The sequence below is a fragment of the Pholcus phalangioides genome, unplaced genomic scaffold (assembly GCF_987345545.1).
Source record: "Pholcus phalangioides strain wild (caught in Gottingen) unplaced genomic scaffold, Ppha-v1.0 ptg000001l_1, whole genome shotgun sequence".
Taxonomy (NCBI): Eukaryota; Metazoa; Arthropoda; class Arachnida; order Araneae; family Pholcidae; genus Pholcus; species Pholcus phalangioides.
In genome coordinates, this window is record NW_028301594.1 from 5129298 (window position 1) to 5146842 (window position 17545).

Sequence of the window (17545 nt, forward strand, 5' to 3'; positions counted from 1 at the left end):
GTATTATCCTCTCCTAATTATTGATTTTTCCGGATTGAATCTATCGATGTTTGTTTGTTTACATACAAATCTCCATATACTGGTTGGCAGCCTTTTACATTTGCATTATAGAAAATTATATCATGCTCAACTCATAATTGTATATGAATAATCAAAAATTATAGTTCACTGAGCCAATATTTATTTAAATGATGAAATTTAATTCCCATGGTAAAGTTTGTTTTGGGGGGCAAATATTAACATCAAAATCGATGATGAATGAGCAAAAAATTGTTGTTTATTGCATTTATATTTAAGAAAAATGAATATAATTTGGGGCCTACGAGTTTGGAATTCACCCAGGGCCCATATAATTTAAGAGCCTCAATTTTGAGCCCCATATACATTCTCTTATTAACCAATAATTTTTTTTAGGCCTCTCCAAGGGGTTCTAGTTTTTCCCTCTATGTACCCTCAAGTGCAGCATCAATTACAGTGGAATCTCTGAATAAGCGACACCCACAAGATAAGACTTGTCGCTTATTCAGAGATAAATAAGTTTCTACTGAAAAAGAACACGCATCAGGATATATGTCTCTTAAATAAAGGGGATCCTTATTCAAAGCATCCCTTAAACAAAGGTGTGACTGAAGACATGATATTAAGAGTTAAATCATAAGGTCTTATAATAAGTGTGTGATGATAATACAACTTGATGATTGCAGTATTCAAATTTTAAATGAAAGATATTTGATATCTCTGATTATACAATTAGAAAAATTCTCTTGTATGCTTATTCATCAAATAATATACACTTATATATATAATCTTCCCCTCATGCTAGAAGCACAAATGTGAGTGTCTCCAGTGGTTTAGATGGTAACATACTGCCCAGAATGCAAGAGAAGCACAAATGTGCAAATTTCCACTTTTGTTTTTATCAGCTGGTTATATACCTTATTTTGGTATCTAAGATTTGTCTGAAACATGAATGTGTAGCCCTATTGAAACACATGTTATAAAAAATTTAGGGAAAATAACTTCCATAAAATGCCATGGGTAGAGTATTCATTGAAATATTATTTCCCACGTTTTTTTTCCCTAAGGACATTGTATATTCATGCTTCTAGCATGGGGGGGGGGGGGACCATATATAATCACTATTTGAATGTAAACAAATTTGTTTTCAATTTGGTTTTTTGAATTTTAATCTTTTATAAACAAATGCATAGTTCTAAGTTTTAACCCTTTAATTGGCGAGCATTGTAAAATCCAAAGGCGAAAACTTTTGAGTGTTTATATCAAGCAAATGAGGAATAAATGTTATTGCAGGACAAAAAAAAAATTATTGGCAATATTTAAAGAAATATAGGATGTTACACTTCATTGAACATACTGTATGTATATGGTTTATACAGATTTGAATAGTATAAAAATGTCATTTATTGTTTCCCAACTTACTCTTCTATCATTGTTGAAGAATGCACAGCAATACGTCTTCTCCACGCGTTACATTTCCCTCCAAAATGCACGGGTTAAAAATTGCTCTTCCCTGGCTTGTCAAGAAATAGGGGGAGATGTATAACTTTGTTCCATTCTGTTAATAACAGTAGAAACTTCATTAACATCTCACAAGTAAAAAACGAATGTTGAGTTGCTTAGAAGCATCAATGCGAGCTCAAAATATGCAATGCCTTTATTTGAAAAATGTAAGAAACTCGTGTTACTTTTGAAAGCAACCCTGCTAAATAACAACAACAACACTGGCAAATTGCAAAAAAATCTAGGCGCCAAAAAAAAATTCACCTGAAAGAAAAGGTCCAAAATAATGCTTCTTTTGAACTTTTCATGTTGGCAGATATGCTGCTATAAATTTCAAACATTTTGTGCTGCTCTCAGCCTGAAATTCAGTAACTACACAAAGAGAATTTTAGGTGCCAATACCAATTTTTCAGTCGCCATGGCAACCTGGCGCCTGGGATTTGTCCCGCTCTGGTTGAGATAACTATTAGTACACATATTGCAGCATTTAACATATTATGATTTTTGTTCCATTACTTTGTAAAATGTTAAATTTTGTGATGATATGTGAAAACATGGTAAATATACAGTCGAATCCTGTTATAACAAACCCCAAGAGACCGCAGAAATCACTTCGTTTAAACGAAATTTCGTTATAAAGGAATTCCAGGTTTTTGTATTGTCCCTAGGCAAACTTATCTGGGGGATTAGAAAAGTGTTCGTTAAAACGAGATTTTCTCTATAGCGGTATTCGTTAAAACGAGATTCGACTGTATGAAGTACTGTGTAAATATATGTACATGAAGGATAACATACTTGAATATTTGACATGCAGAAACTTAATTTATCCTGTCTGTTAACATTGTCATGAAACTTAATGAATATCTAAGCCAACCATCGGGAGGGGGCAGGGGTAAGTTTATCATGAGATTAAGACATTGATGACCCCCTTCCCCCCATCAGGGCTGGAAAAATCTCCTAACATTCTCGACTGGGCATGTAACTTAAATTAAAGTGCATCTAATACATGCCCCAATTAGTGGGGCACAGTTTTCATATGCCATCATCAGGCAAATGGTTGATAAAAAAAATTATATGCCTTGTCAAAATTTCAACATCCCTGATTGTCGTGTAAAGATTTTCCAGCCTTGCTCTCCACCACCTGGGGAAGGGATAAGTTTAATTCAATAATGTGTGAAAATTTTTTTACATTATAAATTCACCTGAAAATTAATATAAAGTGGGGGGGGGGGGAATCAATCATATTCTGTGTGTAAGAAGTGTATCATCTGAAATTTATGTGCATTAACAGTGACGTGACAAAATAGACAATAAATATAATGTATGCATGAATTTATTCTCAAATATTCATTACAGGGCTCGACAAATCGCAAAAAAATCTTGCTACACAGTGCACATTTTACGTAAGGTACATTAAAAGGTTTCTAACCTTTTTGTGTTCCGCGGAACCCATATACCAATAAGATGAAGGTCACAGACCCCCTTTACCAAGTAATGTTCAGCTCATAATAAATTAATATTAAGAATAATAAATTAATTATCTTATCCTACCTCACGTACCCCCCCTGAAACCTCTCCGGATCCCGGGGAGGGGAGGGGTTCGTTTACCCATGGTTAAGGGTCGCTGCTCTAGAGAAGCATTCAGCCTCAGGTATCAGAGGGGAGAGAGCAATATATGGCCCAGCTTCAGACCACTTGACATGGGCTCCCGTCTGGAAATCAATAGAAATCGCTCTTGACCTGGCCTTTGGAGACCATATACGTTTCTCCTTCCTGGTGAAACAAACTGGCTAAAAGGAAGCCATAGATTCCTCATAATAAAAACTGACGATGCTTATTATCATAAAAGAAAATTTTCTTAATGCATTTCCCATGAAATTAAAACTACTCAGACTTTTCTTTTTTTTTGAAAGTTCGAGAACAATCTTCATTTAATGTCGGGGAATGAGCTACAGAAATTTCGTTTCGCCACGATAAACGTATCTGTGGATAGAGATAGAGGAAACAAAAGTGTTTCAAAAGAAGGCTCCATTTCGCTGCTAGATTAGCGATTATCACCGTGATATGGACTACCGAAGAATCGGAATACGTTATTATCTTTCTTTCGTCGGAAAAAGTAGTTTTGCTGCAACAACAGTGTGAAAACTCGGCGGAAAATGCTTCAAGCAACGCACTGTTATTACTGCTGATAGCGTGAAAGAAGAAAGAATGGAATTATTCGAGGGCATCAGATTTTTATGACGTTGATTCTCCAAAGACCTACCGACAACGACGACGTGGGAAATAATAGAGAAGATGCCAGTGTTAAAAACAACCCGGGAGGGACAGAGCCTGGGTCGTGTCTGGTCTGACAGCGTTAGAAACAAGTGGTTTTCGTGAAATTTTTCCTCTTAAGATACGCGCAGAACAAATAAGTAGCCTAAAATAGGAATTTTTTCCCGTACAGATAAATTCCACTTTGCCTTCGTGTGCCTACAGATTTTCCCCCTAGTGTTTATAAAATGATGAGTACAGTAATTAATTTTTCTGTAATATATTTAACTATCTAATTTTTATGAGCGCGTTCGTTTCAATGCTCAAGAATCAGAATAGTTCAACAATGTTATCTTGACCTGTAAATATTCAATATATTGGTTTTCATATAAAACACATGGAAAAATTATTCTATCTATTATTTGCAATCGAAGTCTTCAGTCCCACTTAAGTATGGAGTACCGTACTGCTTTTTTGGGGAGATCACATGCCAAAAATTTATCTTGAATATAAATGAACTATAAAATAATAACAAAAATAATAATGATAAAAATATGTAATGAAATATAAATGAAATAATGTAGTTATGCAGTAATACGTATACTGATGTATGCCTTATGTAAAATTTTCAACGAATAGAAACATAATGCGAATATTATGCAGCAACGTTGAATAAGTTGCTTAAAAAAAATCGTTGCTTGTTTTTTTATGGACTATACTGTCGTGATAATCATTATTAATCCACGTATGCACCCTTTCTTCACTTGCTGCCAGGTCAGCAGGTCCGATTTTTTTACATGGCTTCTCCATAGCAAATTTATAGTGTAAAAAAGGGGTGGAAGACTATTCATTCCAAGGCCCCCCCCTCACTCTCCGGGATAAAGCTCGCTAGTCTCTCATATTGGGAAGGGTGCTACACTACTTTTAATGAGAAAAAAAAAGGAAAACTTCGGATGAAGGAAGCACACAATTTTGGAAAATTTCCGCTGGTGGAGAACACGAGTACATTCATGGAAACAGCAAGAATTTCTTTCAACCATGAGCCTGATAAATGAGTGAAATAAATAATAAGATGCTTGAAGAAGATTCAGTGAAAAACTTGAAAAAGAAAAAAATGAATTCTGGAATTATACTCATATCTCGGTTTAACGTACGGCTTAACAAATCTAAGGCGCCAGGCATAGAGGCGTACGCAGAATTTTCACGGGGGGGGGGGGGGTTTAAAATTTTTTCCTTGTCGAGGGTATAACATTTTTTTCTGCGAAAATAACACTAATCTCGACTTGCGTACGCCAATGGCGCCAAGTCACCATAACAACCAAAAAAATTGACATTAGCTCCTGAAATTTTGCATGTCTGATGACTAAATGGGAGTCGCGGAAGTTTCGAAATTTGCATAACCTTCTTCCACCAACATGGTAAATGCTCACCAAGTTTCGGAAAAACATTAAAAATATATTTTGGTCGTTCTTCTAAAAAAAAAACGTTCGGTTTCTAGGAGAATTTGCCTGGCTTCTAATTTTCTTTTCGATTCGTCAATCCCTAATATAACGTAGCCCCGAAAATCGAATAAATGACTTAATAGTAACTTGTTGACCGTAACAAGTAAGGTAAAAAAAAACTCGCTATTTAATTTGACAGGGTCATTCAAAAACTGACATTATGAATGACGCGACGTTTAAATTGGTTGACATCGAGGTTTTACTGTATATATAAAATTTTATGCAAATTACAGTATGTGCCAAGTAAGGGTTCGCGGGATGTGTTTCAAATTAAAGTAGAAATTGTGATAAAAATACAGTGAGTGAGTGATTATTGAACCGCACGGGTGTGGGGGGGGGGGTACCTGGTTCCCTCTGTATTTGACCGAAGGGTCCCCAGATAAGTGCTAATTGAAAAACACCAACACCCTTATGTACAGTAAGACGTCAGTATAACGTCAACCACTTTCAACGTCATCATGTTTATAACGTCAGTTTTTGACGTCCCTGCTAGCATAAATAGCAGATCGGTCTTAATGTTATTAAGTCACCCTGCTTATACGTGAAGTCATTTTTATTCAGTCTTCATGGCTGACGTTATATCGAGATCTGACTAATTAAGATTCATATATTTTTAAGGGATACACGAAATGTGATGTCCAACATGCGAGAGCGGAAATGCTTTTAGAGAGGAGAACGTAAATAACTTCTAAACTAAAGCACTTAAAAGCTTACGACGCCGATACACATAGTTGTGCAGTCAGCCCTCAGCATAGCGTCACCCCTGGGGACCAAATGAAAATATCTTCATAAATGGGGTGACTTAGTAACGGTAGTAATTCCAGTACACCAATTATGCTGGCAGCGACCTATAAAAAGTGACGCTATAGAACTTGACGTTATTATCAGCCACCTCGTTGGGCATTTTGCCTGTTGTGGCGTTCTATTTGTATTTGTTAAAAGTGAAGTGATGCCGTTATAACAAGGTCTAACTGTTGTTACAAAATTAGAAGTACATTAAAACCCCCTATTAATCCCCCCCCCCCCCAGATGCGGTCATTCCTGTTTTTACGGCCAAATAATTTCTCCTTATATAATAAAAGTATACATTTCAAACACCTCATTAACGGTCACCGTTGTACGGACGAAATTTTTTGTCCCGCCGGTGCCCGCAAAAGAGAGGTTTCACTGTAATTCATTGTTGTGAAGAGATTAATGAACCTATTCGTTAACCGGAAATACCTCCAAATAGTTTATTTCATGTTATTTTTATCTTAAGCTTTTCGAGAGAAATAAATTGCAGTTGAAGGCGGAAAAAAATCATATAACGTAGGTACTACGTGTATTTATGGCTGTTTATGTTAGAAAATGTACGAAATTTCGCATTGGTGGGATAGATCGGATTTCCCGATTTTAACTAATCTCAGTGCCTCTTCACACGCCCCCCCCCCCGATTCTCTCCATTATTATATACAAATCGTAAATCCTAGATCTCGGACTTGCTTACCTTTGGACCAGAATCTTTGCCGTCATTAACGGATTCACAACATCATTATGTGAGTAATAAAACTGTAACTACCCGTTTAATACTTTTCGTGCTCTTTTCTCTCTTCGATCTTTAGGGTTTTATACGCATCGTGACGTTTATTGGAAGTTTGTGTGTAGTCTGTGCGCGCCTATGTGTGTGTGCATATTCATTCGTTTTCTTTAGGCAGCTGAGATTGAGTTTTTTTGTTTTTTTTTAAATGTTCGATTTTACGCTGCGAACGAACTTTTAGGCATTTGCCGCTCAATCTACTTTCACGACTTCCTTTTCTTTCTTTCTTATTTTGGGCAAGAAGACTTGTCTTCTTTCTGATGGTATCAGACTTCCGAAACCGATTTTTCCTTGAGTTGCGAGTTTGGTCTCACGGTTTAAGTCACGATACGTTTGGTCAGGTGTGTAAATTTTACGGGGGCGAGATATGAATTGCCTGTGTGTGTGTATTGTAATAACCTTTAACACAACACAACTTCTTTTTTATTTCCACATCGATAGGTTTTAGAGGATATATAAATGTGTACGCGATGGCTATGGTACATACATGCGTACATCCTTTTTCCACGGTTCGTAGGAAAAGCTCATGGTCATGGCCATAGATTACGATGTGTATGAAAACAAAAACTTTCACCTGTCTTGTTTCCTGTTTTTGAATCATATTTTGAAATATTTTTGTCTTTTTTTTATGAATTTTTCCCGTAATAAATTAGTTTGAATGGAGTCACTTATGGTAATATAGTCGCCGCTCGTTGTTACGACCCACATCGTTGTGTCGACAACGGTCGTTATATCGAAAAGAAAACATAGGATACTCGTTATATTGAAACAAACCGGTCGTAATGAAATGGTCACTATAACGCGGGTCATTATAACGAGAGTCGGCTTAATATGTTCTTTTTTACTTTGATTTTTTACTTTAACTACTATTATTACATTGATCTTTTTACTCTTTTTCTTTTAATATCATTCTTTCTTTTGTTCTTTTTTCAAAATACAGTCGATTCCACTTAAACGAATATCAACGATTTAAGCACATTATACATTTAAAGCTAGTTCGAGATTAATCCATAAATTGCTAATCCCAGGTTAAAATTTTAGTTGAGTGAATCGATTCGCGATTAAAATTTGCATTAGAAGTTTGTAAATTAAATTGATGTGTTTAACGAAACCTATAAGATGTTCTAAAATCATGTTCTTACACAACATTTTAGATTAGTGATCACATTTAAAAATATTTGAATCAATTATTTTTTTTAATCAAATTTTTCAACATGGTGAAATACATGTCGAAAATTGGGGATTGTTCCAATTTGAAATTTGGTTTGGTGGGAATTTTAAAAGACGATCAAAATTTATTGCCTTAACTGTGACAGCAGTTTTTCGAATTCGGGAAACTTAATTCGCCCTTCCCCTTTCAGTACCATGTGGAAGTGAAAAACCCACTCTCAGATATTTCCTACAATGTATAGGGGAAACAAGCAACGGTATAAAAATGAAAAAAAATAATCGACTAACGCGTCAATTGGTATTTTCTAGTTACCAATACTGCTATTGTTATGAATGGTTTAGCATTCGAAAATATCCGATTAAAACTCGATTAATCGGTCCAATAATCGCACTAAGAAAATTTTGATTAACCAGTTAAAAATTTTAATCGATTCCTAGTTCTAATTATATTCGATTAAGTTGGGTATTTGATCATGCGGGGGAACACGTTAATCACCACGTCGCGCCGTTAATGTACACGTGTATCGAAAACTAATGAAGGATTAATACATGTGTAAACTGAAAATTATGTCTGAAATTAAAATCTCCTTTAAGGTCGTCCAGAAATGAAGTAAATTTCATTTCCGTTTTTTGAAGACCTAGGTTGTGAATGAGCTAGTTTTTGAAAAATGTGCTTTGTCATCTAAGATTGAATAATGAATAAAGCGAGATAGTCTTGTACATTTTTTCAAACCTAGATATTTCGCTTCAATTAATAGGAATCCGATTTTTTTTCCCCACCCGTCATGTTCATGGCTAAAATTAAAGTTATTCTTGTTTATTTTTAAAACATATTTTTTTTTCTCCAGCATCAGTCCTGTTTGTTACAGCTCTGTATAAGCTATATAAACCAGGGCAGCTTTGTCGCAATTGAAAATGCCTCTCGAATGCCTGCTTCGGGATTTTTCCGAATACATCACAAATTGCAGTATCTACCGAACCTGATGGGCGCGGTAGCCCAGGTCGATAAGATACTCGCCTAAAATACTAAAGGATTTTTAGAGGTTTTGTGAGTTCGATACCCGGTTCCGTCCTTGTCAGAAACTTTCCTGATACAGGTGTACAATAGAGGTTGCGACATGACCGCAGAAAAAGATTGTTACAGTAGTAAGTCCCACATCCAGGGATTAACTCACCAATCTCTCGGTAAGTATATAAAAAAAGGCTGCCGTTCGGAATCTGCAATAAATTGGAGGTCCCGGTCTAATTACCCCTCGTGTGCAAAAAATGACCGTGGTGCGACAAAAATGATCAAATGAACAGAATCCGATTCTTAGAGCAATGTCTCAAAACATCTAACTTAATTGTTTCTTTGCTGTCATCTCTGTACATCCTTCCTCCTGAAGATTTTGACCGTTTTCAAAATCTTTCCCGGTTTCTTTGAATTTTTGCTTGATAATTGCACCATTGAAGAATGCCATTTTGTGAGAATACCATTTCAGTACAGTCGACGTCATCGACATGCCTTTATTAATCGATATTATCGAGTATGTCTGTTATAAAGTAATGCATAAACTACACTCATGTCCATAAATTGAGGATAATGCCAGCTCCGGCAAATAAAGGTTCAGAAACAAAACAAACGTTACTTATTCATAAAGCCCCATGGGCGGAGATACGGGGGGGGGGCAGAGTCAAACGTGGAGTTGACTGATCTAATGTATATATGTATAGATATCATCGTGCCCCTCCAGCAATAATGAACTTGCCCCCCCCCCAGAGTCAAACGTGGAGTTGACTGATCTAATGTATATATGTATAGATGTCATCATCATCGTGCCCCCCAGCAATAATGACCGCCTTGCCCCCCCCAGACTTCCAAGTCAATCTCCGCCTATGTAAAGCCCATTTATTAAACAAAAGATAAAGAACAAAAACGATGGTGTATGTATGATACCATTCATAAAAACTACGATTTTTGCTCCCTGGAGCAATTGTAAAAAATATCTCCTTTACAAAAACTTACTATTACATGGTTGGTATGATGGTTAATACATTGTATGTCTCCCATGCGATGAAACATACAGTCCGTACAACGCCTAGGCATGCTGAGTATCAAATTATCGATCTGATCTTGGGGAAGATCACTCCACTCAGCAAGCAATGCTCTCCGAAATTCCGGTACACATGTAGGAGCTGGTTGACGGGCTGCAACTCGTCGGCCAAGCATGTCCCACTCATGCTCTATCGGATTCAAGTCAGGTGAGAATGCTGGCCATTCCATACGGGTTATATCCTCAGATTCAAGGCATTCGTTTACGATGTTTGCTCGGTGAGGACGGGCGTTGTCATCCATAACCACAAATTCTGCGCCCATGGCATCCCTAAACAAACGTACATGTTGTTCCAGAATGATGTCCTGGTAAATTTGGGCTTTCATGGTTCCGGTTTGAACATGCAGATCTGTTCTGGAATCCATTGTAATTCCACCCTAAACGAGCAATGCTGCACCATCGTAACGCTGTCGTTCAATGATGTTGTCTTGGTGGTAACGGGTACCTGGCGTTCTCCATATGAAAGTCCGACGTGAATCAGACTGCAAGCTAAACCTGGACTCGTCGGAAAACATCACACAAGCCCACTGTGACGATGTCCACATTGCATGATCTCTCCTCTAGGCTAATCGCTGCCGACAGTGAGTTGCCGTGAGCGGAACACATCTGACAGGCCTGCGAGCATATAGACCAATATCTCCCAAACGTCTGCACGCGGTTTGCCTTGAAACTGCGGTACCCGTGGCTGCAGATAGCTGACGAGACAGGTCGGATGCTGTGCTCCGTCTGCTTCTTTTGGCAGTTACTGCCAAATACCGGTCTTCATTCGGCGTTGTAACTCGGGGGCGACACTTTGGGCAATTCCAAGTTCCTCGGATATTTCCATCTGAGTACGCCCACATTCCAGGCGGCCGATAATTCTACCACGTAAAAAATCATCCACATGCGTCCTCTGTGTCATAACTATTCGCTTATGGCACTGAGCGCCTTACAGAACTCTTGTGAACAATTTTATTTCTTTGCCACCATTCCTTATATAACCCCCTCTTACACTCTCGCCATTGTGACGTACTATCGGCATCATCTGGTGGCTTCCTGAAACTTGCATATCATTCTTGCAAATGTGTGTGATAATTCTACAGGTGAAATTTTTACTTTAGATTTCGATTTCCGTGTGATTCTGAATTATGGACATGAGTGTATTATATTGCATAGTTGCTAACTTCCTTGTAATAAAAATAATTGTTCTAGGATTTAGTTTTTTTAGCCATGTGGTGGATTGGGGGTTAGTTGTCTCTCATGGGGCAACTTACCCCTTGGGGAATTACGGTGTGTTAGAGTTTGCCTTCACTTGGTTGATATCTTTCAACGTGTAGGTATAATGAAAGAATAATACTGTATTATACAGGGTGTTCTGTTAATGACCCGAAAAACTCAGAGGGTTGTTAATAGGCATCAAGAGGAACAAAAATTGCAATGGAACATGCAATCGCAAACCACGTTGAGAGGGTGAAAATCACGAAAAACGCAGGCAGGTTCTGAGTCCATAAGAGACGAAAGGTGGATGTCAGTTGATTGCTGAATGCGTTCGTGGGTAGGATCATGCGCTGCGGACGACGTAAATTAATAAGCACGTGTAGCAGTTAGTTGTCTGTTTCAATGAGTATCGTGATGGCTGGTTACACGAACGAGGAATACGCTGATATGCATCTTATTTACGGTCGAGTACTTAGGCAATGGGCGCTTAGCACAGCGGATGTACCAACAGCAATATCCTATGAGACGTTGTCCATCCCTGTTGCATACCCAAGGAGGCGGATTAGATGCGCGGGACCCGTTGCTTGGCCTCCACGTTCACCGGATCTCAATCTATGTGACTTTTTCCTATGGGGGTCACCTTAAATCACTCGTTTATGCGACGCCTGTGGACATATCGGATTGTCGTCATTGCGGCAGACATCAAAAGCTTACCTGGTATCTTCGAGCACGTCCGGGAATCGTTTTTACGTCTTTGTGGACTGCGCAATGACGACAGCAGCCGCCACTTCCAACAACTCTTGTAATAATTAATCAAATAAATCCTTTTGTAGTTATTACTGTATACTTTTTGTCGTTCCAGCGTGACGTCGAAACCTGCATGCGTTTTTCGCGATTTTCACTCTCTCAACGTGGTTTGCGACACCATGTTCCATTGCAATTTTTGTTCCTCTTGATGTCTACTAACAACCCTCTGAGTTTGTCGGTCCATTAACAGAACACCCTGTTTAGTGAATTCATGGATGATACTTGACTGAGAAATTTCGTATATTTCTGCAGTTTCAGTTTGAGCTTTCCATTTTTTATTGCATTCTAATCTTAAATTTGTCTCTCAGATTTGAATCTTTTCTTTTCATGTCCATCTTCTGGACACATATATAGGCTGTCATTACTAAGACATCAATGCCTTTGTCACATTAACCGGTGAAAATTTTTTCGAATTATTCCAATAAGCGAGGAACAGTAACATTGCTTCTATGAGGGAAATTTCGTTTCCTTTTCCGGCATTTCACTATAAAAGTTTTAGAAAAGCTCCTTTATAAAACTTGAAAAATGTAGCCAATAAACCTATCGGTTGCATTTGTTCGATGTTCGAATGTAACCGATAGGTTTATTGGCAGCATTTTTCAAGTTTTATCAAAAAGCTTTTACAAAACCTTTTACGGTGTAATACCGGCCTTTTTCGTCGTATAAGCGGGGTGGGTATTCGTCCGTTACCAAATTAATTGAGACCGACTGCATGTCCAAATGTCCCCATGCTTTAGTTTTTCTATAGGTTATGTCTTTAGTTTTTTTTATTAAGTACCGTATGTAATATTGACTGATATCTCACTGCCTTATCATTGTATTGCTCATTTTGTTTGTTCCAGGATATTTTCACATACATGTCCTTGCCTTTTGTAAACTTTACCTTTTGACGTGTCCTGCCGCTTGTGCTTCTCGGTTTAATAGTTCATATAATCATTCGATACTAGCGTATCTCTGATCCCCCCCAAACAGGAAGATAATAATTTCTTACATAAAAGTGTTCCGGAACGCTTGAAGAGAAATGACACCTGTGGAGGAAGCAGGTGTCTCGTGTTCCTGTGGTTTTTTTTTTTGGTTGAACCGTCATGCACATAAGAGAACCATCTGCACCATTGACGTGACTACCACACACGCTAACGCACCCTTCTTATGCCACTCATGAACAATAAATGACATGCATGTTGTTTCATAAAATGTTTTTGGTGGAGTATGCGTAAGGCAAAAATTTCAATAGAAAAAGACTAGATTCATTGCAGCTGCGAACATTTATTATTTGAATATCTATAAGGATAATGTTGAAAATACGATGTTTATTTTCAAAGTAAGGATCGTGTGGCAATATATATTTTTAAAACGTGCTTGTTAGCCTATATTTTCCTGTGCGCAGTATCGATCGATATCACTTGGACAAATACAGGCGCAGTTTCCAATCACCTTGGCGGTGTGTGCGTTTCGTGTAGTGAGGAATGTGTAAGAACTCTTTGGGTTGGGAAATGTGGACATTTCGTTTATTTTTTTGAGAATACAATATGGACGCTAGGATCTTCCAAATACGGACAAATTATACCAATTTGGTACGTTCTAAATTGGCATAATTCTGGCATGAAGATATACCAGATTGTCGTTATAGAATAAACAAGATAGAGTTAACAAAAATGCCAATAATGGGATCAGATAGTAGTATTTCCAGGCTGCTCCAGTTGCGTTCGAATCCTTTCCCACTTAATCCGGAATTAAACGGGCGTAAATCTATCGGCTCTCATTGATATCCTATGTTTCTTTTCTTTAAAATGCATTGGTTCGTGAAGAATATATTACTTCTTTAAGAGAGTAAATACTAGTATCCGGTTATTATTAAGGTATACACATGTGTCTGTATTTAACAATGAATTTCCTCAACAATAGTTTCCGTTGAGGTTTTATTTTTGCTCTTCTAAATGAGGTCTTCTGGATGAGGTCCTCCCAAATCTTTCCGGACACTTCGGCCCAATTTTTTTTTCTTTTTTAGTCGGGGACTCAAGATGTAGTCGGGACTTGCCCCAAATTCTGTTTCATCCTTTGTGTCAGTAAATCAATCATCGGCCATTTTAATTCTTTTTTGTACCACTTATTGTTGGGTGTCCACTGCGATTTTTGAGCTTCTGGGAAACATGTTAACTGTGTGTCTCAATGAATGTGATTAGTTAGAAAGTCAGCTTCGATCGAAATAACTTTTCTTTCTTCATTTCTCTATGCTGTACAGCAGGGATGGACAAATCCTAGGTGCCGGGTCGCCATGGTGACTAAAAAATTGGTATTGGCGCCTAAAATTTTATTTGTTTAGTTCCTTAATTGCAAGCTGAGAACAGCACATAATATTCGGAACTGTCAAAAGAAGCAGTATTTTGTACCTTTTTCCTCCGGGTAAAAAGTTTTTGCCACCCAAAGATTTTGTTCTGGCGCCTAGATTTCTTTGCGATTTGTCCGGCGCTGCTGTGCAGTTAAAAATTCGTGTTTTACACCTTATCCAGCGCTCTATTATTTTCTGTGAATATCCAAGTGAATTTGCCGACATGCTGAAAAACGTCCAGTGACGTGGCTGGTAAAGGCTGCAAACGGAAACATGTGATGAAACATGCGTTGCTTTATAAACATGTGACTACAAATATTGTGCAGAGAACATAGAATCGAAAAATCTACCGTTTACCATCTTCGAAATAAATAAATAACGGACCTACAAAAAATGTTAGAAGTATTAGGGCTTTTTTTAACTAGAAACGGTATGTAAATTAAACATTATGATTTTAATTAAAGTTATCTACTACTGTACGCATATATATTACTTTATTAATTTTTTTTCAAAGGAAATTAAGAATCAAAATGCTTAAAGACGAATATTATTGTTTTAGTTATGAAAAATTAGGAAATAAACATAAGTGGATCCATAATTCGGAAGGTTCCCTAATCCGGAATCACCGAGTTCCCTAGGAGTCCGGATTTGAGAGGTCCTACTGTATGATGATAAGAAAAAAAATCATTGTTGATAGGAACCCGTAGTTAAGAGACGGGAATCGATTCGGATGGAAGAAGTCGATTTCCCGTGTCTAGAATATATTTCGAGTCAAATTTGTTATCGTGATGTTTTGTGGAGTAGGAAAAAGAACGTCGTCGTTTGACTATAAAGAAATGATAGTAAGGATGAAGATATATAATACATAATATTAATATAGTTTGTTTTTTTCAGTCCATTTTCCATCTTGTTTTCCCCTTCGGTGATGCGTGGTTTTTTTTTTTGAGGTTGTTTTTTCTGTCTTCCGGCAAAATCTTATATGTCTAACAGGATAATGTTTGTTGATTCGTCCACTCGAGGACACGATAACTGAATTGATAGCGAAAAAACAAGTTTTTTTTAGAAAGAGGTATATTATAGGTTATAATAAAAAACCTGGATAGTTTTGTTTTGCTTAGAGGAGAAAATTCTATAGTCCTTCCTAAATTGTACATCCCTCCTCTTAGTTCCGCCTGATTCGTATCAGTTATTCCGCTGGTGGGTCCACCCGAACGCGCGCGCGTGTGTTTATTTTGCCACGTGCGCCTCCATATCCAGTAATTTTGACATGTATGATTGTGTCGTTCCGGTTACTTAGAACTATCGTGTTGTATATTTATGATGTCATATTTTTACTATATTTCTAGTGAAGCCCAGGTTTATTTTTCTGGGTGAATTCATTCGAAACGACATGATCCATGTTTGATTTTGTTTTTCCTCCACGGGGTAGTCTTTTAACCTAACATTGTCCTAAATTTTAGCGTCCGACACCAAAAAAAAAAAAAAAATTTTTTTTTCTCCCCACACCTTTAAGTATAAGCCACGGTTATACTTCCACGGAGACTCGTTTCAATATAAGGCGCAAAATAGCACACATAATACATCTATCTATCTCATATATTGCGTTACATAACTCTCACACACTAGGCCAAATGCAATAATTTAGTCGAGTCGAGTGTGCAACTGGATGGATATATAAATAAACCTTCATGTGTCATTCGTAGCGGTGAAGGCTATAAAATAATAATTCGAGATGAAAACAGCTTTCCTGGTGAAGGTCGAGTTCTCTTTTGTATATTTTTTTTCCTCCTATCTGGTCAACAAATAAACTACAGAGAAGTCATAAAAATTTTTTTGACTGTAGATGCTGAAGCATCGATTCAAATAACAATTAATATTTTTCTGATCCTCCCGCGATTCGTAAACGAGCCATTGACCTTTGATGACTCTAATAGAAAAAAAAAAAAGATAACTAATGCTCACAACCGACTTTCTTTGCGGCATTAGACAGGAATTTTTGCCGATCTATATTTAGGCTTGTATCGAAATTCGTTACCATTTTCTCAGGTAGTTCTTTTTAATGTAGCATCATTTATGCAAATTATCTACCGCTCCCTTCCCCCCCCCTCCCCTTTTCCTATCCCCGTTTGTCTTCAGAGAACGTGTAATTATATGAGATCCGCGCCCTCGTTTTACTCCGTACTTGCCGACCATTGTATTTTATTTATTTTCTTCAACAATCTTCTCTCATTTGGGGTTATCGTTCCATTTTACACGATTATATATGTTTGAAAAAAAATTGTCTAATTAAAGCCCGACATTAATTGGTTTTTAATTATTCGTATTTTTATTAAATTGGTCATTGTCTTATACTAATGATGCCAATTGATTATTTCTTCCTCATAAAATTTTTGTTTTGCGGTACTTATTGTGTTTAGTTGTGGGGGAAAACTATGTTAAACGGTATATTTTTTTCACAGTAAAGTTACGACGTTATTGCACTGAATAAGCGGCGTCTGATAAGTTTATTTATGGTAATTTTTTAGAAGAAAAAGAAAAATTGTGTTTGCTTAGTTATGATTATCTTCGTGATTATTCGTTAATTTATATGAGTGTTTCCCTCATTAAAACGTTATGCAACGAGATTTTAATTCCGTGTTTAAACCATAATGACTCGATTTCATTTGAAATTCTAATATTGATGGGCAGACGCTTCGTATAATCAACTTAATGTTCAGTTATCCCTATTTTATGGTCCTTGTTTCTTTTATCTAAAAGGGTTATAATTTAGGAGATTTAATCTATATCAGTGTTTTTTTTTTTGGAAACACTTCCGCATGGGGTATTATTAATATAAGAGTTTGAAATTACGTATTAGTATCGATCTTATCACGCATGTATTTGGGAATCTCTAGGTGGGCCGTTAGGTAAGGAAAAAAATGTCGGTTTCTTTTTCTTTTCGTCTTCATCTATATTTGGTGTGTTTTCTTATCCTCCTCTGCACGGTTCGTAATTAATCTTTAGAGGAAAAGTCAATTTCACGGCCTGCCTGGATTATGATAATTTTCGCCTCATCATCGAGATCAATAAGTAAAAGAAAAAAATTCGTTACATGAAA

At 37.1% G+C, this 17545-nt stretch overlaps 1 protein-coding gene across 2 annotated transcripts in view; it reads left to right on the forward strand.

Moving 5' to 3' along the window:
• Positions 1–17545, forward strand: part of spir (spire type actin nucleation factor) — a 148650-nt gene that overhangs the window by 508 nt on the left and 130597 nt on the right. The window lies entirely within an intron of this gene.